Genomic DNA, 24,134 nt, shown 5'->3' on the forward strand with positions numbered 1-24,134 from the left:
TGGAGGGGAAGGGAAAAAACAAATTGTTTAAATAGGGATACAGGTTGACCCATTGCACCAATGAGATGTACAAGATGTTATGTCGAAAATGAACTTTACAACTTTGGGGGGGGGCAGGGGGTGGAAATGGGAATGGATTGGAAGGGGAAACAAGGCAACAATGCTTGATAAGAAATGTACTCATTACCTTGCCTATGTAATTGTAACCCCACTGTAAGGTATTTTCACAATAAAAAAAATCTCAAAAACAAAAAGAAGGAAAATGAACTTTACAACTTTGGTGTAGGGAGGGGGATGAAAAGGAATTGGAAGGGGAAACAAAGGAGGAGGCAACAATGCTTGATAAAAAACGCACTCCTTACCTTGCCCATGTAATTGTAACCCTGTATGGTATTTTCACAATAAAAAATAAAAATTAAAAAAATAAAATATCAATATTAGCTGATAGATTATCAATTGTCCAATATCAGTAGGAGACCACTGACTGTTGATTTTACAGAAAGAGACATATAATATGACCCAAATGTAGCTAAAGAACAACCTTTTATCAACCTTGTCCCAACCCTGCTTGAAATAATTCAAGCTCAGATTCTATTTGGAATATTTACAAGTCTTTCCTGACCTGTGATCTCCTTCTTAAAATCAACTAATGGTTTTTCTTTTTTTTTGGTGGAAAAAATGTATGTTTATAATTAGCCAGCTGGATTCAGTTTAGATGATTCCAATTTTGTTGGCAACATCTAAAGCATCCTAATCAGGAGCCAGCTGAACATATGCCTTCTTCTCTCCATCAGGTCTGATCTGGGTATTGACCTTAGCCACATCAATGTCATAGAGATTGGTGCTTGTTGGTCTTGACATGCACAATGAACACAGGTGTGTTGTTGTCTTCTATTTTCTTCATGGCTGACTCAGTCAGGGGGAACTTGATGATAGCAAAATGGTCAAGCTTGTTTCTCCTCCTGAAGGTATTTGAGCTGTCTGCAGAGCCGCCGGAAGGTGGGTGAAGTCTATATCTTCTTCTTTTTGTGGCTGTGGACACCTTTCAGCACTGCCTTCTTGGCCTTCAAAACCTTTTCCTTGGCTTCGGCTTTAGGAGGGACAGGAGCTCCCTTCTTGGCTTTCGGTGCCATCTTGGTGAAAAGGGCCTGGTTTCTCATTTTTCTCTCTTCTACTTCTCTTCATTCTCTATAAGGTTTCTGGGAGAAATATGACTGAACTGATCTATGCAAAAACAATCTTCATGGCTCTAAAAAGAAAATCTTACATTTTCTCATAGGGAAGGTTGTCTTTATGATAATGTTCAGATCTTTTAATTTTACAGTATGTTTATAATTACCCATACATCCGAAGTAGACATGTTTTTCTCTTCTTAAATATCTTAAATGTTCTTACTCTTACTAGTCATTTTCATATGGACATTTTTACACTTGGCACAACACGGCATCCAAGATTTCCATAAGAAAACATCCAAGAAATAACATTCTTCCCACTCCTTTTTCATCCCAAACAAAGTCTTAGTTAGAAACATTCTAAATAATAGACCTCGTTCCTTCCTTTTTCTGATTTTCCCTTCTAAACATATTGTTTATTATTGTCTCCAGAAAATGGAAATGGAAAACTGAAACACAATAAAGAGAGTGCAACTTAACTTTTTATTTATGTAGCTTTTCATCAATGACAAAAAAAACCTTCACAGCTTAAAACAACACACATTTTATATTTCATAATCATTAGTCTCAGTTGGCTTGACTGATTTCTCAGGCCTGTTTTTCTTTCTTTCTTTCTTTCTTTTTTTTGGTTGGTCATGAGGCCTGAACTCTGGGCCTGGGTGCTGTCCCTCAGCTCTTCAGCTCAAGGGTAGCGCTCTACCACTTGTGCCACAGCGCCACTTCCAGATTTTTCAGCTTATGTGGTGCTGAGGAATCGAACCCAGGGCCTCATGCATGCAAGGCAAGCACTCTACCACTAAACCACCTTGCCAGACAAGGCCTGGGTTTCTTAACAGCCGGCTTTTCCTGAATGGAGGGAAGAATCTGTTTTGAAATTCACTTGACTTATTGGCTGAGTCCAAATCTTTATGTGGTAGGACTGTAATCCCTGCTTCCTTACTGGCTGAAGGCCATGGATTAGGCCCTGAAGTAGCTTACGTATGTCTATGTATTTCTGTCTAGCAAAAGTTGGCCATACCCCGATCACACCTGCAGTGTCTGTCTTTCTCTCCTACTGCTTCTCTTGGACTCCAGTCTGAACAAATAATGATCTCCTTTAACAAGGAAACTTGACAGCCCCACTTTGGGAAGGGAAGAGGAAAGGAGAAAGAATGGGTGACTCTGATCAAGATGCATTGTATACATAAATGGACATGTTAAAAGAAAAAAGAAAAGAAATTAGTTTGGAAATGGGGCAAAGGCAATGAGGAAGAGTAATAGAGGGGGGTCTGATCAAGGTGCATTGTATGCATATATGGGATGTCAAAATTACACCCTTTTGAACAATTAAGTGATGCTAATTTAAAATGTGTTGGGATAGGTGGACAAAATAAAATAAAAAGCTCCTTTGATTAGATTGGGCCCACATAGATAATCTCAAATAAGCTTGCTATCTTAAAGGCCATAACATTAATTACATCTGCAAATATCATCTGCTACATAATATATTCATAAGATTCAAAGGTTAAGGTGTGGATGTCTTTGTGAGAGAGCACTATTTGACCTACATCAAGATACACAGATATAGATATTTAACCTGCACTATGTATATGTAATTAAAATATCTGAAAAGGTCAGTCATAAACTGGGCACCTGTGGTTCAAACCTATAGTACTAGGTTCTCAGGTGACTGAGACCTAGAGAAATTCAGTTTAAAGCCAGCTGAGGCAGAAAAGATTGAGAAAATGCATCTCCAATTCATCAGCAAAAATTCAGGCAAGAAGCATAGCTCAAGAAGTAGAACATCAGTTGTGATTAAGCAAGTTGAACAAGCTCAAGGCCCTGAGTTCAGACCCCATACCACCAAAAAAAGTCCGTCATAAAGAATAAAATATGCCATTTGCAATAAAATGGATAAAACTTTAACCATCATGTATGGCAAGCACATATTCATTATATCCACAATCTATACCTAAACTGAGAATGATGATAATGATGGTGGTATATAAGCACACAAAGGATTCTGTCTAGTGTGGGAAACCAACAGGAAGAAGAGAAACGGAGAGGGGGTAGAGGAGGAAAACAATCTCAGTACATTATATATAATATACCATGTATATACCAATTATCTACACATATATAATACATTATTAAATACAAATATATGTATATGATATATATAATATATAAAGTAATTTTTTATAATTATTATAGTTATAATTATATTATTATAATGTGTTATATATTTCTAAATGTATGTGTATATATACAATATACTATATTATACTGCACATTAAATAAAATATAATATACTGTATATTATAATATAGCTATATATACCTACCTATATGAAGAGAGCATAATGAAATCCACTAAATAGTATTTGAAAGTGGAAGGAGAGGAAGTAGGGTAAGAACATACTATAGAGGGGGGGAATTTTATTGAAGTACACTGTTGCATTTATGAAAATATATTGAAACCCTTTTGTAATATTCATGCATAGTAATAAAACTTTTAAATTAAAAGCATAATAAAAGGATATGTGAGCAACAATGTATGCTTTGGTTTGGATAAGTATTCTCCAAAGGCCATTCAAAGCATAATCTCCAGGTTGGTACAACTGGGAGGTGATAAAACCTTTAAGAGAGGGACTAGTGAGAGGAAGATAGGTACTGGAAATGTCCCTTTGAAGGTTATGGGAATCTGGCCTCTTCCTGTTCTTTCTTTCTCTTTTCCTTCATCATGAGATGAACAGCCTCCATCCCCATGTATTCCCACCATGAAGTGCTGCCCCAACCCCAACTCCAAAAGCAATCGTAGACAATAACCTCCAAAACTGTGAACCAAAATAAATCTTTCTTCTTATTAAACTGACTACCTCAAGTACTTTGTTACAGGAACAGATAGCTCACTAATATAGTATGGGAACATTTATAGAAGTTGTTGTTGATTTGCCAAGCACTAACCAACCACCATGTTCTGGATATGCGTTACCAACTTTAATCAGCATATCAAAGTCATCTAGATTTTACAAATGAAGCAGTGAAGACCCAACGGGGTTAAATATTTTCTTAAGGTCACACAGCTGGTATATGATAGTTTTCCATATCCAGAGGTATTCATGAATTTAATACCTGTGGTTTTGACCAATCCTAGTTCAAAAAATAATTAATCCATAGATCAAAAACATTCAAAAACAAAAATTTTAAACTCACACATGTGCAGAATGCAACTCCATTGGTGTCAGAGCTTTCATCACGTGCATTATTGTTAGTTGTATTTCAGTTATTATGTGAATGTGTACCTTCAAAAACAAATAGTACCCTCCAAAAATAAAACAAAAATTAAAAATAAATAAAAATAAAAAAGCAAAGGTGCTTACTTAAATGACAAAGTAAAACTTTTTACATGTGTTGAAAGGTAGCATGTCTTCAGTGAAAGTTGAAGGAAAACACAGGAGAAATGAATCAAGCATCCATAGCACAGCACTGAATGCTCTGCATTCTAAGAATTTGCAGGTTTTCCTCCACAGTGGTCTTGCAAGCATAGAGCCAAGGCTCTACTATCTCTGGCAGCACCAGAGCCATGTTTAACCACTGCACAGCACTGCCTGGAAAGCCCCAGCTTGTGAGAACATCTGCTCTACTTCCTTCTTCATCTCACCCTGACACACCATTTCTGTAGAAGAATCGAGTTAGTTTGTCATGCTGTGATAGGTAACTGGTATTTGGGTAATTTGTTGTGCATTTCACAATAGATCATAGAAACAGAAGAACTCCAGAAGAGGAAGATTTCAACCAAAATCTTTGGCGGTTATCTCCAGCCTGATCCCTTTGGGAAAACCTGAATTACATTTCAGAGTCATCCTGACTTAGATTTAGGCTTTCATGGTCCTAGCTATGGGATAAAAGCCCAACGGGTATCAGAGAGATTAGCATAAATTCCCAGGATCCTCTGGTTTTCTGCAAAACATATTCAAAGTCAACTACTTCACCTGGCCTGGGGCATGCATTGCATCATCCTACCAGAACATGAGGTAGGAACTATTTCCTGATATCATTTATCAATGTTCCGCAGAATATACAACCCAAGCCAAAAAAGAGTTGCAAGTGTCTCAGGCATAAAATTTAAGTTTGATCACTTAAAGGCAATGTGGACTTTATTTAACTATAGCAAATTACAGCATGCAACTTTGTAGATAGGGGAAGAAATAGGTATAGTTTCTTTTGTTGTTGTTGTTGTTGCAGAATAGGAAAATTAACACCAGAAAATAACACAGGTAGAAGATGTTTGCATAGCAAAGCACCCTTGTAACCATGCTGAGCATTTCTGCTGTTCAGAAAAACATGAAACGGGAGATGCTGAATTGTTGTCATATATGTCTGATAGGAGTAGCATACCTTAACTTTCTAATTTCTGACCCCAATGAAGAAATACTTCTGGTCTTTTGTTGAGTTTCCTTAGAGCACAAATGTGAGCTATTTCTTTAGAAAGATGAAATCAGTTAAAGTTCCATTATTATTTCTATGGAGAAAATTAATTTTCAACAGTGTGTTTAGAAAATCTATGTTGGCAGTTTGGGAAGGAAGATCTCATTTTCTAAATGCAAATTTTGGCTATTGCTGTCTTCTCCCTGAAAGAAGAAGAAAAAAAAAACCAGAAACAGACTTTTTACCCATAATATAATGTAGCAAGGTTTGCAATATTCTGCAGCTTACATGGGAAAAATAACTCAATTGATTCATGATTTCTTTCACTTGCCGATGATTGAAATAAATGGGCTTTACATGCTCATTCATTAAGCAGATGCATTCTGTTTGCTCTACTCCATACAACCTGGACCTCTGCTGGGCACTCACAGCACTGCCTCTAGGGTTTGTGTAGGATGGGGTGGGTGATAGCCTTTGGCAGTGAATAAACAAAGCTCAGCTGGAGGGGCTAAGCTGGGAATTCTGGGTAAATGTTGCCTTAAAACAGCTGCTAATACAAAGCCAAACCAGCCAAAGACAATTGTCTCTGGTCAAGTCAGACATGTGATGATGATGCAAAGAAACAGAATATACAACTAACTGGATTATCATTTCCCACCCACAAGCTCCAGCCTTTGGGACACAAGCAGTGTCATTTGACCTAAGTCAGCCATCCTGCCAGCACTGGGCCTTTTCCTCCAACAGGACACCTTATCTGGAAAGGATGAAATGTGAAGGGGACACAATCACACCCCAGGGATCTCCAAGTGAGAGCTGATGGAGAGAGGTCTTGTGAGGTCACAAACACCATCCCTGTTCCCTTGGACCTGCTATGATTGCTCACTGCTGGGGGTGATTGGGATTTGCAAGTTGATTACAGCTGGAGGGTTCATGGCTGAAATAGAATTTCTCAGATAATTGCTGGAAATGGGCCAGTGCCTTTGCCGGACGGAGCTCCATATGGCAGATTATATGCTCTGTGACTGAAACCAGATCCACAAAAGACAGACAGAAGAGTTGCTTAGAGAGAAACATTCAGAATAGGTACTTTGTCTTTTGACAAAAACAGAACAAGAGAGGAAAGGATGGGCTGCTTCCTTGAGATTGAGTGCTAAAGAAAACTAAATCAAAGCAAAGATGACTCTCCCTCTAGAAACAATTTCAAAGGACATCCTATTTCTTTCCCTACCTTAGTCTTTTATTTGGTAATTTCACAGTTTTTCCCTTGTAAGTGTTCATGTCTTTCATGATTTTTTTCGGTACTAACAGGACCTGATTAAAATGCTATCCCAAAAGAAGCTATTAAAATGTGCCAAGTTGAAGGTATTTTAAAATAATAAGCTCAAAAGACATATATACATAAATGACATACACACATGTGTGTATGTATATATGTGTGTGTGTATATATATATATATATATATACACAAATGTATGTGTGTGTGTGTGTGTGTGTGTGTGTGTGTGTGTCACATAAGACGGGGAAAGGCACTCTTAGCCCTGTGACCCTGTGACTTCTCCCAAAAAGACATTTAGTATATTGACCAATGGCTTTAAAAATGTCCTTTGACCCAGTATTTGTAGGATTTAGACTTTAGAAAATAAGGGTGTAAACACAGGATCAGCTTTTCTGATATTTGCTGCTTCCTTCCGAGCAAAAGCATGTCTAGCACAAGCAAGTCTAGCCAAAGCTGGGCAAGTGCTCAGTTTTGAAGAACCAGAATAGCGAGTATCTAAGAACAATGAAGGAGGCAATGTGTTAGCAATGTTGTCTTCCCATGCTGGAATTGTAATTTTATTTTGCTGCTCTGTATTTTCAAATTTGTCTTCAGTGAATATATTATTCATGTTAAAATACTTTCAAAACCCTCCTTAATTAAAAAGTGTTTTTGTAGACATTTGTCTACTGACGGAAAAACGTTAATAAAAATAATTAATGAAACTTAAAGGGTACATTAAGTTACATATGACATGATTCCAATTTTTGAAAGAGAAATTAATTTATTCTCCTTGTCTCTTCCCTCCTTCCACTATACTGAAGTATCACAGTGGCAGAAATACTGACATTCTCATTCTCTCTCTCTCTCTCTCTCTCTCTCTCTCTTAGCAGTAGGGTTTAAATTGAGGGCTTACTTTCATTATTTTTCAAGTAGGGTCTCACATTTATTCAGGGACTGGCCTGGACACCAATCCTCCTACTTACACTTCCCACATAACCAGAGTTAACAGGCATGTCTACCATGCCCATTTTTTATTGGTTAAGAAGGGGGTCTCATATATATTTTTGTCCGTGCTAGGCTCACACTGTGATCCTCCTCCAGATCTCTGCCTCCAGATTTTGCTCATTCATATAACTTATCATTTTTCTTCAGTGAACAAGTAAAATTGAAAAACTAGAATTGATTTCACATCCAATAGACAGGACATCTTAAGTGTACGTGAAAAGGGGGAATGTCAGGCAAGTCTGTCTTTTGTCCTTCACCAAATTTATGCTTACCTTGTTCTGATAGGGGAATCCTTTCTTGTCTTGGGTAAAATGGAGCCTCTTCAGCTGAAAAGTGATCTGGGCAGAAAGTCCCAAAGAGCCGTAAGACAGCTATACAGTTGTGGCCTTCAAAATACCATGGGCATCTGGTACTTAGAAACAGATATTTGTCACCTGCCATCCCTAAAAGTAACAACCAGTGCCCCTCATTGTCCATGGCCTAGACCCACTCCCTGCTCCCAGCAGTAGTTTCCCACTCTTGTACCTGGGATTGGTAGAAGAAAAGAGTATGTACTGGATAGGGATCCATCAGGACCACAAATGTTTCTCAAGGCTCTCACAAAATGGACTGCAATTAAATAATCGTATTGGCTCATTGTTCTCCTGATCGAAACTCGAGATAAGAAATAGCAGGATGGCTTGCTCTTCTGTGATGTTTTGAAACCTTATTTGGGATGACTAGAAATGAGCAGGGGCTGGCTAGGTTTGACTGATGTCGAATGTCTATTGAAATTAATTCCAAGAAAGGGAAACATGAGGTTCTTCTATTCCCCCATGTAACTTCTCCATGTCCCTTTCATGGCTCAGTGACCTCAGGGTAATTGGGTTTCTACTTCTAAAAACAAGAATCCTCTATATTTAGTATTTTAAGAACCCTCTATACTGCTTTCCAGAGTGGTTAAACAAGTTTACATTCCCACCAACAATAATAGCTTTCCCTTTTGTCCACATCCCCACCAGCATCTGTTATTGCTAGTTTTCTTGATAATGGCCATTCTAACTGGGGTGAGGGGAAATCCGTGTTGTTTTCATTTGCATTTCTTTTATGGCCAGAGATGTTGGATATTTCTTCATATGTCTATTGGCCATTCTTACTTCTTCTGAGAAGTCTCTATGACCCAGCAATTCCATTCCCAGGCATTTATGCAATTGACCACAAACAAGGCCACACCAAAGCTAACAGCACACCATGTCACTGCAGCATTGTTTACCATTGCCGAGATATAGCTTCAACTCAGATGCCCCTCAGCAGATGAATGGATCAAGAAAATATGGTACATATATACAATGAAATTCTATGCCTCCATCAGAAAGAATAATAGTGAACCATTCATAAGGAAATTGAAAGACTTGGAAATAATTACATTAAGTAAAGCAAGCCATATCCAAAGAAACATAGATTGCACGGTTTCCCTCATTTGTTGTAACTAGAAAGTGCCTATAAATCTACAAGTAAATACACTGGATGGTAAAAGACCAAACAAATACACTTTGGACATGATAAATTAAACAGGATAAATTAAATATTCATACAGTGAGACCAGAGGAGGATATTCTTAGAAAAGATCACAAAGGTTCAATAGCTATGGGCATATGGTCATGTAAAATGATGTTTATAGAAATTAATTCCAAGAAATAGAAACAAGAGTTTTTTATGTTATTTTGCTTCTTGTGGGCTTTTTCCCCTTCTCTTTTCTCATGTATACTTCTGTATCTTTTGTCTTGTATATAAGTTTATCTGTTTAGGGAAGGGTAAGAGGGAGCCCAGAAATGGTGGGACAAAGGGTGAAAGATGCAGTAGTGATGCTCACTAGACACTATGTTGAAAATGAACTATACAACTTGTGGGTGGGGATGGGTCAAAAAGACTGGGAAACAACACTGTTAAAAAATTAAAAAGAAGTGTACTCATTACCTGACTTATGTAACTGTAATCCCTCTGTACATCACCTTTACAATAACAATTAAAGAATAAAAATAAACCAAAAAATAAAAACAAGAAGTTCCTGCTAGGCTTCTTACAAGATAAGCATTGTCATTGACCAATCTCACTTGTACCATTATCTTTGGTCAGGGCAAATTATAAGATCAGCTCTAGAGGGAGGAAAACAATCCTATCTTAGTAAATGAAGGGGCTTGGCCATGCAAACAGCAGGAGGGTTAAGAGGCAGTCATCTTTGGGCTGGGGGCACTTCATAAATGAAAAACGCTTTCCTACAACTCAGGGTCTGCATTGTAGATCTTGACCCTAAAACAGGGACCATTTCAATCTAAAGGGGCCAGCCTCCTCCAGGAATTTGTTACTAACACAGGCCAAAACCAGGTCTCCATCCTGATACCTATAAAACCCAAGAGCAAATGCTACAGCTTGAAGTCAGGATTGTCTATTTGGGCTTCTTGTTACAAGTACCTGGTGCTTCAAAAAACCTTCCATGTTTGGATCCCTGCCACACGGAGCCTGAATTAACCTGGCTGGAATGAGCTCTGTACGTGGATAGTTCGGTACTTATTCATTCCTTATTTGATAATTCTACTGGGGAGCTCAAGTTGAGACCCACTGTCTTAAGTAGTTCATGCTGTGAAGAATGTACGTGACAAGAGGATAAAAATGCTGTAGGGTGTCCAGTAAAAAGGAAAGATAACCCTTAACCAAACCACCTCTTACCCTGAGGCAAATTCTTATCACTGCTATCAAAGAATGTGGGTTGCAAATATAGTTTTCAAATTGGATTGCTCCATTTTCGAGTCTGGGAGTGGGGTGACTTTTTGTACAAATATTGACTGAATAAAAGTAGCCTATGTATGCTCACCTAGTTTAGACAAATGCATTCCAATCACCATGTACCCTTTTGCTTTATTGCTTATAGCATTCTGTGACTCCCAAGTCCCATGAGGATTCTATAAACCTGGTAATGGCTAGTTTTCTCTTCCCAAGAGACAAAGAACAATCTTGGCTCTATCATGGCCTGGGCTAGAGAAAACATGTCTTCCAGTGCCATTTAAGCTTCTAGGGTAAAACCTGCTTATTAAAGTTCTATCATCCAGAAGGATATTACAGAATATAAAGAACCAAGAACCAGTGAACAATTTTCTTGGCTAATTCCACAATGGTTAGTTAGAACATTTTCCCTTTTTCTTCTTGCTGAGTTCATTTATCTCCAAGTTCTCTAACTTCCTGTTATTATATATTCTTGTTAAACTTTATCCTTAGTCCTAATTCTCAGTTTGGTTCCTATAATTACTAGCTTTTATTCTATAAAGCTGTGTTTTGTAATTAGCAAGATAGAGATCACTGTAATGCAAAATATGTGCTAACGCAGAAGCAGATTCTGCTCTCCCATGCAAGGATGCCAAGTGCAGAGAAGATAACCTGCAAAAACAGTTCAAGGAAAACTTAATCTCATCCCAGAAATAACAGCCTCCTCTTTCTTGAGAAGCAGCAATCTGGAAATAGTGCATTTCAACATTGCACTCCCCTTCCCCCAGGAACTGTAACATCTCTGAAATAAAGATGTGTCTGATAATTGTCATGGGAAAAACAGTACTGTGGTTTTTGTTTTTGCTCATAGTAATAAACAAAAGAAAGTGTACTTGAAAAATGTATGTCTTAGTTTACATGAAACATGGGAATCCACACCAACCCAACCAGAGAACAGTATAGATTTCACATTAAAATGCAGATACAGCTAAGCACCAGTGATGCGTGCCTATAATCTTAGCTACTCAGAAGGCTGAAATCTGATGACTGAGGTTCAAAGCCAGCACAGGCAGGAAAGTCCATGAGATTAACAAAAGGCTACAAGTGGAACTGTGGCTCCAGTAGTAGAGCACCAGCCTTGAGCCAAAAAAGCTAAGGGACAATGGCACAAAACAAAACAAATGCATATAGATATATAAAGAGCTAAGAGCAAAATTGAATTTCCTCTCTGGAACCCCATTATAATAGCTACACACAAAGTTTGGAGTGCTATATGTAGGTTAAATAATATGTATATATGTATATATGAATGTATGTATGTATATCATATATGTATGTCATACATATATGCATATGTTTCAAGTATAGTGACCACATTTAGGATATACCCTGGGAAGGGTCACATTATTTGAGGATTTATTATTCATAATTTTGACAAAACATGGTAAAAATAATATTATCAACAAATAAATTTTAAAAGCAAAGGTTTTTCAATTCCCATGCATGCATTGGTCATCTCAGTTGATGCAGAGAAACTCTCGGCCAGTCCCACATTATCATCAATTGTGTTGCAATCATTGTGGCATTTACTGAGTGTTTGCTGCTTGAAAATCTGCCTTCCTAAAAACAAGGTAAAAATAATGGTAATCTTCCCAAGCCAAAAAGGGTGTGTAAAGTGCTTGCTTAATGCAAAAACAAAAACAAAAATTCGTTTTGATTTGTTGAAAGGCATGTTTTCAGTGGAAAAAGCATGTCTTTAGTGGAAGTTTGATAGCATTATGAGAAAAATGAATCAAGCATCCATAGTACAGTGCTGAACTCTGCACCCTAAGCATTGTGGGTTTCCCTCAGCAGTGGTTTCCTTGGAACCATGCATCCTTGGGTACCAAGGATCTACTATACATTGAAAATATGAGTTCATGGTAGTAAATATTGCAATTATCCGGTTGGAATTTTAATCAGCTGCTTAATTTCTGTTTCACAAAACCTACTCTTAGAGAGGTGGAGGTGTTTTTGTTTTTGTTTGTGGTTTTGTGTTTTCTTTTGTTGTGGGGTTTTTTGGGTTTTTTGTTTTTTTGGTCCAAGACTAAGATTCAAATTCCTGATTTCATGCTTTTACTCATTAGCTGATACTGAAGCACCTGAGTCAGGTCTCCAGCCCCACCTACATTTGGAATTTAAATGCCAATAAAGACTCCAAGACAAGAGCGTAATTACTCTCAAATTTTAGTAAGAACAATCATGGGCATTGTTCAAAATGATTAATCCCAGGATCCAAAGGTCCCACATTAAACATTTGGATGTTGAAATGCACACTCAGTCTATAGCTGATGCCCAATGTCCCAAACCCTGAAACCAGTAAATATGTCGGCTTACATAATAAGAGAGACTTAGCAGATGTAACTGTATTAAGGGAGATTAATTAATTAACCTTGACTACAATCAATCTTGAGATTGGTAGATTTGCTCCAATTATCCAGATGAGTCCAATGCAAACCCAAAATAAGAGTGAAGGAGAAGCATTAAAGTTAAAGAGCAAAGATGTAAGGATGGAAGCTGAGGTCAAATCAGAGAAAAATGCTGCCCTGTGGCTTTTAAGATGGCAAAGAAGCCATGTCAGGGGGGACAAAAGGATCCTGCAGCTTCCAATACTGATGTCACTTTATTTTTAGACCCACTAAAACATTAAGATTGAGAATTCACATTGTTTTAAGCCATTTATGACAATGTAACAGATTTCATAGAAAATTAATATAGTAGGATAGGAAATCGCCTTCCTTATGATCTAGCTTTAATTTTCTGGACGAACCAAAGGGAGCATGAATCTCAAGAAACACAAGCACTTAGAGAACCTGACTCTGATTTTTTTTCCTATTTTTTGAAAGCAGATAGGATTAACCAACTGTGACTTTGATTCTTGAGCAACAAATGCCAAGGTCTCTGAGCCCATCCCAGGAGATCACAGCATTTTGCAACCAAGCAGAAGCACCCAAAAGGTCTGAGAGTCTTCATTTAAAACCTGCTTGTGTTTGAAATTGTGTTTTCCTTGCATCTGGGTATACATTTTTATTCAAATTTAAAGAAAAGCTTATCTATCCAGGTCACAAAGAAGATAAAGGAAGGAATGGTCTCTTACTTTCCTTCTAAGAGATACTGAAATGGACCAAATCATACCTAGGACACTAAGGAAAATTTCCTAAGTATCCATAAAGGGCTTCTTTCTAGACTGTGTCTTTTGCTCTCCCATTTATTGTCCTTGTTTTGTTCCCTTTCCCCAATGCATCCACTCCATTAAGTTTTCCTACACAGATTTTGAATCTTTGGGAGTCTTGATTCTTATTACCTAAAGCAGATGGGAACTTGCCATAGGCTATCTGTTTTCTCTCAGCCCTGCATTTCCTATTCAATAATCCTCTTCTTCATTAACAAAATATCATAGACTAAGTGATAAAGCAGAAACTTATTTGAACAGTTCTAGAGACTGGAAAATTCAATATCAAAATGCCCATAGATCCAGTGTCTTGTGAGACCCTACAGGCCAGGGCAGATGGACTTGTGGTCCCCTGGCTTCCTGCCCCATGTTCTCAGAGGATGCTATTGGCAGGGCTTTGGGAGGCAAGCAAAAGATGTGCTGCTTACTGAAGAACATTAGGAGGTCAGGAGCAACTACAATGGTAGCAGCAGAGGCAATGGGAATTGAGCTGAGGATTGTGAAGTCTGTGCCAGCCTGCCTCTGACACCACCCTGTGTACTCTGAAGAATGCCATCTTATTGCTCATTCAAATGCACAGGTGGTAGCAGCCTATGGTTATGAGCTTTGGGAAATCTCACCTCTCCTTTTTTTCTCCTCTAACTCTGCCAACACCTTCACAAACAGCTGCCTATTTGAAAACCCAGAGTAATTTCTGTTTTTCTGATTAGATACAGGCTGAAGATTGCATTTTTTCACTTGCATTAGCAAGGGACAAAGGGCAAGTATAACTCTTTTTCTACTTTCAATAATTTGGTTTGGGGAACTACTTTTTCATTGGGATGGAAAGAATCAAAATAGACTCCTCTCCAGACAAGCGCTTGAGTTTGGCAGAGTAGTGGCAAACCAGGCTAGAAGCCAATCTTCTGTCTTAGATATTCATGATCTTTTGTTCATTTCTCGAAATATATTCCAGAGGACAGGAGCTGTGGCAAGGTTAGGATTTAAGAATTAGTGACTTCCTATGGGAATACTATTTTTTAAAAAACTATGAGCACATGGGACATCAAATAGGAAAGGAAGAAATCTAACTATCCCTATTTACAGATGATATGGCCTACATATAATGAACTCTAGAGCCTATACCCTCAAACTCCTAGAACTGATAAATACCTTTTGCAAAGTGGCAGGACATAGTCAAATGACAAAAATCTGTAGCTTTTCCTATATACAATGAGCAGATAGAAAATCAGAAATACAACTCCATTTGCAATAACTTAAAAAAAAACTAGGACTAAACCTAACCAAGGAAGTGAAGGACCTCTACAATAAAACCTATAAAGCTTTGAATAAAGAAATTGAAGAAGATAACAGGAGGGAGAAAGACCTTCCATGTTCATGGATTGACAGAATTAATGTGATAATGGCCATACTGCCAAAACAATCTACAAATTCAATACAATAACCCTCAAAATACCAATGTCATTCTGCAGAGAGAAGAGAAAAAATATGAAAATTCATATGGAGCCATAACAGCCAAAGCAATCTTGAACAACTAAAGGCAGAATTGGAGGTATACTAGTAATTATGGCATTGTGATTTGCTTTTTGAAGTCATACTTCCAGATTTCAAACTTTACCATAGGCCCTAGTAAAAAAAGAAAGCTAGGTAAGAACATAAAAATAGACCTGAAGACCAGTGTGATAGACTAGAAGACTCAGAAATAAATCCAGATATTTGATAAGGAAGCCAAACATATATGTTGGAAAAGGGCAGCCTCTTCAATGAATGGTGTTGGGAAAACTAAATGTTCATATGTGGAAGACTGATATATGTATCATTATCAATTCAAAGTGGATCAACAACCTCAACATAAAATCTGAAACCTTGAAACTACTACAGGAAGGAGTAGGAGAAACACTAGAACTTACTGGCATAGGCAGGAACTTTCTGAGTAGAATTCCAGGAGTTCAGCAAATAGGAGAGAGAATTGACAAATAGGAGTGCACCAAGCTAAAAAGTTTCTGCACAGCCAAGGACAGTTACTAAGCTTAAAAAAAAAGGCCTACAGAATGGAAGAAGATCATTGCTAGCTATATGTCTGACAAGGGCTTAATAGCCAGAATATACAAGGAGTTCAAAAAATGAAACCCCAATGAATCAATAACCCAATAATAAATGAGCAAAAACCACTAAAGAGAGTCTTCTCAAAAGAGGAAGTAAAAATGGCCAATAGACACATAAGGAAATTCTCAACATCTCTGGACATAAAGGAACTACATATCAAAACAACATTAAGATTCTATCGCATGCCAATGAGAAAGGCTATTATCAAGAATACAAACAACAGATTCTGGCAGGGATATGGGAGAAAAATAATCCTATTACTCTGTTGGTAGGAATGTAAACTAGAACAACCACCACTCAGGAAGGTAGTTTGATGATTCTTCAAAAACTTAAAAACAGAACTACCTTATGATAACAGCAGTGCCACTCTTAAGCATTTATCTAAAAGATTATAAATCAGGATACAATAAAGACATTTGCACAACCATGTTCATTTCTACATTATTCACCGGAGCTAATTTATAGAAACAGCTCAGATGCTCAACAATGAACAAGTTTACATACATATAAATACATACGTATACACATACATACATATACATGCATATATACACACAATGTGGTGTATATACACATGCATACATACAATGTGGAAATATATGCAAAATGTGGTATACATACACACAGTGGAATTTTATTCATCTAGCAGGAAGAATACTATTATATCATTTGTAGAGAAATGGATGGATCTGTAAAAAAAAAATTATCAAGTCAAGCCCAGAAAGACAAATGGTATATAGTTTTCTCTCATATGTAGAAGTTAGATCTAAACTGAAACCACATTCAGGGTCATATACATATATGCACAAACAAATTGACTAAAGTATAGTATACTCAGGGGAGGAATTCCATGGTGTTAACTCCTCTAAACAATTAACAGACAGTTTAACAAAGTGAAAACCATGTAGCTGAAACATGTTTTGTTTAAGAGTATAGGGCTTATGGATGGGCAGATACAATGCAGAGAGGAAGGAAGGGTAAATGCAATCATAATATTCAATGTACATATTTGAAAATGGAACCAGGGAACTTGAGGGGATGGGTGGGTATGGGAAAGATGTCAAAGAGAATGGTAGAAGGGGTGACATGGTTCAAGGTGCATTGTATTCATAAATTGATGTGTTGAGTTGTACCCCCTTTGTATGACTCATAAAGATAATGTTCTTTAAAAAAAGAAAGAAAGAAAGAAAGAAAAGAGAAAGAAAGGGTTGCATAAAAAAGGCAGGATGAAGGCAAGCAGGGCAGAGATGTAGATAAGGTCCTTAAGAAGTCAGCCCAATCTGATTGTTCCAGAACAATTTGGTCCTAGTGTATGAGAACCAGTTTCAAGGTGCTGTGAGACCCATGAATGAGACAGACATACTTAGGATGACACAGAGCACAATATATTAGGTCCTTACCCATAGAAGTATAGTCCTAGGCAGCATGAAGATCAACTGTACAAAAGTAACTTCATCCTGAAAGAAATGTACCAAGCTTACCTTAAGCTAGTATCAGTCAGGCACATTCCTGGAGCCAGAGTCTAGTTGTAAAGCACTACCTACCTCTATAATGAATGATATCGCCTATTTATTATTTTCCGGGAAACTATGGAGAAAAATCCAGCTAGGATTATTGAGGGGACAGAGACCAAGAAGATCATGGATCAAGGCCAGCCCAAGAGGGAAAAAAAGACGATCCTATCTCAACAAAAAAGCTGAATATGGTGGTACTGTTATGCCAAGTTTGCAGGACTCCCCGCAAGAAGACCACCGAGAGTCAGACTCTACAGCTGTTTTATTTAAACAGGCTGCAGCTCAGGCCTCGTCCTACACTCCAACACAGCAGAGCCCGGGAGGAGAGCCCCGAGCTAAGGATTTGCAGGTCTTATAAGGGCACACAACCAGGTGGTTTAGCACCACGTGTTGCTCTGCTCTGAAACAAGCAAAAAATGGTCACTGCCTCAAATACTCTAACCTTTCATTTCCCCACCCTTGACCTATGGTTCTGAGCCACCATCTTGTGGCTCTGGCCCAAAACTAAATTCCAACAGCTCTTGATCTTGAACGGGTATACCAATAACAATCAGTCCATTTTTCTTTTCTTGAGGCATATGTGGAGTGGTTGGGTAGGATGCTTGGAGACTTCCCATGTTTCCCCATGGTTGTTCAGGGCAAAGGGGTCAGCGTTCTGGCATGGGAGCAGTGGATCCAAACAGCAATGCCGTCCACCTTAAGGGCAGTGGATGTAGCCAGTAATACCATGTAAGGTCCCTTCCACCGTGGTTCCAGAGATCTCAAGTTGTGCCTTCAAACAAACACCCAGTTCCCTGGTTTAAACAAATGGGGGGGTAGGAATAGAAGCAGAATCATATAATGCTCTAAGCTGGGGTCACATACTCTTATGCACCAGCTGTAAATAGCCAAGCTTACACAGAAATTCAGTATCATCCAAATCAGCAAGCAATTAAAGCCAAGCCGATAGGGTGAATTTCTTATTCTAAACAAGGCAAAAGGAAGGAGCGATACCCAGTCTGCGCCAGTCTCCAAGGCGAATTTAGTTAAGGTCTCTTTTAGAGTCCGATTCATTCTTTCTACCTGACCTGAACTCTGGGGTCTATAAGCACAGTGCAATTTCCAATCCATCCCCAGTACCGCGGCTATTCCCTGACTTACTTCTGAGATGAAGGCTGGTCCATTGTCCGACCGGATGGTGGATGGGAAGCCATACCTGGGTAGGATTTCTTCCAGGATCTTCTTAGCCATGGTGTTTGCGGTCTCATGCTTTGTTGGGTAGGCTTCAACCCATCCTGAAAAAGTGTAATCATCCCAAGTGGGCTGATGAGTAAAGAGAATAGTTTCAAGCAAACAAATTAAATCCTGGGGTTTCTCAGAAAAGGGGGCATTTTGGGTGTGCCAATTGTATAGATCACTGGTAGAAAATGGCCAATATTGGAGTTGCTGCTGACCATCCGCATCCACAGAACCTACAGCGGGTAAGGGAAAAACAGCTGCATTAGAAGGGGGGTTGATACCACGACGGTGTCGAGTGACTGGCCCCTCAGAAACTTTAAGGGCAGGTGCTGAGGGTTCGGCTGCTGGTTCTATAGCTCCCTCCTCCTCTTGATCATTCTCAGGTTCAGCAAAAGGAACCTGGGAAGGGGAGTATGAGGGAGGAAACATTTCTTCTTCCAAGTTATCTCCATGAAAAACTGGGTAGTACCTTTTCTTTTCCTCTTTCTCAGTTTCTTTTTGTAAGTCTAGGGGGCTAGATGGAGTGATGCCCATGGTTTCCAGTCCCGTCAGTCATACAGTCAAAAAAAAACCAAAACAGTACAAACAAAACACACACACGCCTGACAGTTACAAAAAAAAAGCTTCACACTGCGGGGTTCCAAGGACCCCCCCACCCCACACAGTGGGGTTCCAAGGACCACCGCTCCACATGGCAGGGTTACTCCAGCCCCACAAGAGGATCTGGTATGTCTCCCAGTTCCTCCAGGGTTGTCGTACAAGCCATCCGCTTCAACAACACTTTACGAATCAGAGAGGCCCTCCTCACAAGGGAAAACGAAAGTAAAACAGACAAATGACAGGACAAGACAAATTAACAAAGACAGCGCTGTTTTACTTTTGGAGTCTGAGGTCTTGGGAGTCTTTGGGGGGGATCCCGGATGAGCCCCCACTAATATGTTATGCCAAGGTCCCAGGACCCCCCCCCACAAGAAGACCACCGAGAGTCAGACTCTACAGCTGTTTTATTTAAATGAGCTGCAACTCGGGCCTTGTCCTACACTCCGACACAGCGGAGCCCAGGAGGAGAGCCCCAAGCTAAGGATTTGCAGGTCTTATAAGGGCACACGACCAGGTGGTTTAGCACCACGTGTTGCTTCGCCTCCATGTGGTCACTGCCTCAAATACTCTAACCTTTCAGTACTTAACTGTAATCTTAGGTAGAGAGAAGCATAAGTAGGATTGGGGTCCAGGCTGGCCTGGGGCAGTGGGAGGGGAATGTACGATCTAATTATCCAAAGCAAAGAAAGGGCTGGGGACATGACTCAAATGGTAGATCTCCTGCCTAGCAAGGAAAAGGACCTAAATTCAAACTCTATACCACCAAAAGAATGGGGGTAGGGAGTAGTTTAGAGGTAGTGTGATATTGTAGCTAAGAGCATGGCCTCTAAAGCCCAATTTTCTGGATTTAAATTGTAGGTCTACCATTTACATTCGTGGTATCTTGACCAAGTTCCTTAACCTCCCAGCTTCACTTTCCTCGTTTGTAAAATAGAAATGGTGTCTGCACCAATTTTAAATAGTTATTGAGAGGACTGAAGGGTTCCTATGTCAAGTACTTACAACAGAGGCTTAGAATGTAAAGTGTATGTGTGTGTGTGTGTGTGTGTGTGTGTGGTGTGTGTATGTGTAGCTGGAGGTACCCTCACATGTGCTGCACTAGTGTTCTCTATTTTCCTTGAGGCAATATGAATACTGTGACTGTCTAGGGAAAGAGGTCAGAAATAAGAGAAAAAACAAAGATTACTCTCTCTCTATTTTTTTAAAACTGGTTTGCTAAGATTGTTAATAACACACATTTCTACTTATATTAAAATTTAGTTTGAATCATAAAATTAAAACATTGGTCACTCATTCACATGAGCTGCATGTGGCTACTAAGTTGGATAATTAGACATGGAAATTTCCAAAATCAAAAGAAGTTTGATTAGAAATACTGATCTAAGCTGGGTGCTGGTGTCTCACACCTATAATCCTTGCTGAGGAAGCTGAAATCTGAGGATTATGGTTCAAAGCTAGCCTAGGCAGAAAAGTCCATGAGACTCTTACTTCCAATTAACTACCAACAAAAGCTGAAAATGGAGTTGTAGCTCAAGTAGTAGAGTGATAGAGCTGAGAAAAAAAAAAAAAAGCTCAGGGACAATGACCAGGTCCTGAGTTCAAGCCTTAGAACTAGCACACAAAAATTTAACTTAAATTAAATTATTAAAAATGTTGATCTAGTACTTCAGAGGGACTACTTACTCTGCTTACCTTCCAGGCTATTTTTGGTGGTTAAGTTACTTACTCAGGAGGCTAAGATCTGAGGATTGTAGTCAAAGTTAGCTAGGGCAGGAAAGTCTGTGAAACTCATATCTGCACTAAAAACTACCCAAAAAAGACAAAAGTGGATCCATAACTCAGGTGGTAGAGTGCTAGCCTTGAGCACAGAAGCTCTAGGAAAGCACCCAGGCCCAGAGTTCAAGCTCCAGAACAGGCAAAAAAAAAAAATTATTCAGCTTCAATGATCAAAAATTGTCTTTAATAATTACATATGTTCCTTATCTATTCTACTAAGATGTTAGCCTGTAGGCTCTCACAGTGCTTTAGAACAAATTAGGAGTTCTGTGAAGGAAAACAGTGAGTATACAATGATATTTTCAAAATATTATTTTAATCATCACCATTTCAAAATGGCTTTCCCAAAATTTTCATAGAATCTTCTCTTACAAGGTAATCTTTAAAAAAAATTCTAATAAAGAGTAATTGAAGTAAGACTCACACCAGGAATAGGGTATTTGAATTCCTGTCATTTCAATCAATAGCTGGTAAATTTCACTAGCAACTCTTTGCTTCAGTGAGGAAAGCCTTCCTGTGTTCCCGTGTTCCTTTCATTTGAAGATCTCAGCAAGAATATAAATATATCCTCCCAGAAACATATAAATAACCTAAATTCCTCATGATCAATATCCAGGAAGTAACTGGAGACAGTGATCATTGTGATCAGATTTATCCCTCCAAAAGCATTGTTGGTAGGAATGCGCATTTAGCACTACTTTGCAGACAATCTGGAAATACCTATCAACAATTTAAATGCTTAGACCCAGAGATGTGCTAAATGTTTGTAGAATAATAAAGAATATAGTCTTGGTTTCATGTTCCTGGCACAGAGCTTCTAAACCTTTATTTAATTTATAATGGACCCCAGGGGCCACATCTGGGTTTATGTTAATGAGATGACACCATAGAAGTGGCCTCCCAGGGAGTTTTAGAGTGGGCATGGCTATGAAAATGAACCAATCACATGATTAGGAAGGTCTGGTTGGGCCCTGATATCAGCTCAATTTCTTGACCTCCAGGCAGGGAAGAGAAAGTTGGAGATTTGAGTTCTATCAAGAGGACAACGGTTACCCAATCAATCATACCTCCATAAAGAAGTTATGGTTTGTTATAATTGTAAATCTCCATGAAGTAAATATTCTTCCTGTAGCCAAAGTTGTTAGTGTGATATCATTGATTACAGGGAATCATGTAGAGACATCAGCAACTCATGAGCCTGCATGAATTAACTTCAGGTCATAGTTGACTATACCTTTGACCAAGCAATTCCGTTTCTCAAAATTTATCCAGCAAGTGTATTAGCACAATTTCCCCTTCCCAAATGTATACAGGAGTGTTCATTGTAGCATGTTTTCATAAAAGGTTCAAAGTAAGATATATGTCCACCAGTGAGCTTAAATGATACTGCATCAATGAAATTCAAACTTCATCAATGAATGAAGGCCTTAGAAAGAATGAAGGACTCATGATGTGGAATTACTTGAAAGCTTTATAATCAAAGGAAAAAAGAATAAAGTGCAATAGTCTGTAGTCTGCCACCATTTGACTATATATGGCACTGAGGTATGTATTAGTCTGAATATGTATATATGAACTATATTTTGAGCAGTAATCTACAAAAACCTAGTAACAAATTAAAAGAATTGAGGGAGAGGGATGTATTTTTCTCCATACACTTTTTTGTATTGTTTAAATGTTTATGGTGTTTATTTAAAAGAAAGCAATAGGTAATCATGGAAATAAAATAGGACAATGAGAATGAATGGTAGAAGAAATAAATAAATGAGTAAACCCTCTGAGCAAAATACCCTTACCTCTTTCATCATCACTAATGTATTTCCCGCCATCTGCTGTACACAACTCTGTTCTGTGCCCTACATCATGGGGAGGGTGATGGGGTTCAAAGAGCAGGTGCAGAGCATTTTCTCTAACAATGTGGTCAGACACAAAAGCCTCTGTGAACCAGGAAGACAGTGTGAGATGCAGGAAACTGTCCCGGTAGGGCTTACATTGATCCAAAGGCTTCTCCACTCAGAGAGGAAAGCCATGACTCAGCCACAGCAGCCACCAGGCTGTGATGCCAGCTATTTTGATTCTTCTTTTTCCAAAAAGGAGTCATAAAGACCAAATAACATGTGAAATTTCTTTGCTTCTATAAAGTAAGCCACGAATACAAATCTTTCAATGACATAATTTGAGCCAAAGCAAACCCAATTATAATTTTTAAATTTTAGAGAAGAGGGCTGTTATTTCTACCATAGAAATACAAGAATTTGCTTGAGCCTGAGTTTAGATCAGTAACAAGCATGTGCGTTTGCATTCTAAGGAAAGGGATTTTATCATTTTCCCCCAAGTCCTAGACAGTTAAATGTAATGACGGTATTTGTAAGGGCAATTAAGTCTGAAACCTATTCCTCTTGGCAATATGTGCTAACAGATTTTAAAAGCTATGAAAAGTCTGTTGAGCCTATAAAAAGTGAGGGATAGAGTGTACAAGGCAGACCCAAGAAGGGAGCAGAGAGGGAGAAGGCCACTAGAGGGACAGGATTATAGCACTGATCTGCCCTAGACAGGATCAAAGTCTAATCATTGCACAGGTGGTTTTTTAGTGGGCCTTGTTTATTGATCTGACTTCCTGAATCCCCTGTGTTTCTTCTCTAGTTTGATTAGAATTGTCCAAGCCCATCAATATCAGCATTGTAACTAATTTGTCCCACTGAGTTAGATGTTTCCAGCACCCTTCCAGCTGCAAGTGTGTTGATTTCTTAATGCTTTAACATTTGCAGAATCTCTGCATTTAGTATGGCCATGCTTCTGTTGAAGTTCACGCCCAGAAGCATTAAGCAAACCCAGATGGAAGTGAGATTAATGGTGGTGTCTGTGTTACAGTACAGGGGGAGAAAGCCGTGGCATTAAGAATAATGATGATGATGGTGGCAGCTATCTCCTGTGCATTTATTATGGGCCACGCTGCTTTATGAGAGAGACAGCCAGAAATCACACCTGATTACTGCATGGTACCCCAAGCCCAACATCCCTAAGAAACATATATTCCTCAGAATCAGATACATGTATAACCTCTCAGAGTCAAGCACCATATGGCTAAATGATACATTTAAATATTTCCAATCCATCATCCTCAA

General features: G+C 38.7%; 1 pseudogene; it reads right to left on the reverse strand.

Moving 5' to 3' along the window:
* Positions 1 to 711: 711 nt before the first annotated feature.
* Positions 712 to 23,500, reverse strand: LOC105994847 (annotated as a pseudogene).
* Between the last annotated feature and the right edge of the window lie 634 nt (positions 23,501 to 24,134).

Source organism: Dipodomys ordii, unplaced genomic scaffold (assembly GCF_000151885.1).
Source record: "Dipodomys ordii isolate 6190 unplaced genomic scaffold, Dord_2.0 Scaffold110, whole genome shotgun sequence".
Lineage (NCBI taxonomy): Eukaryota > Metazoa > Chordata > Mammalia > Rodentia > Heteromyidae > Dipodomys > Dipodomys ordii.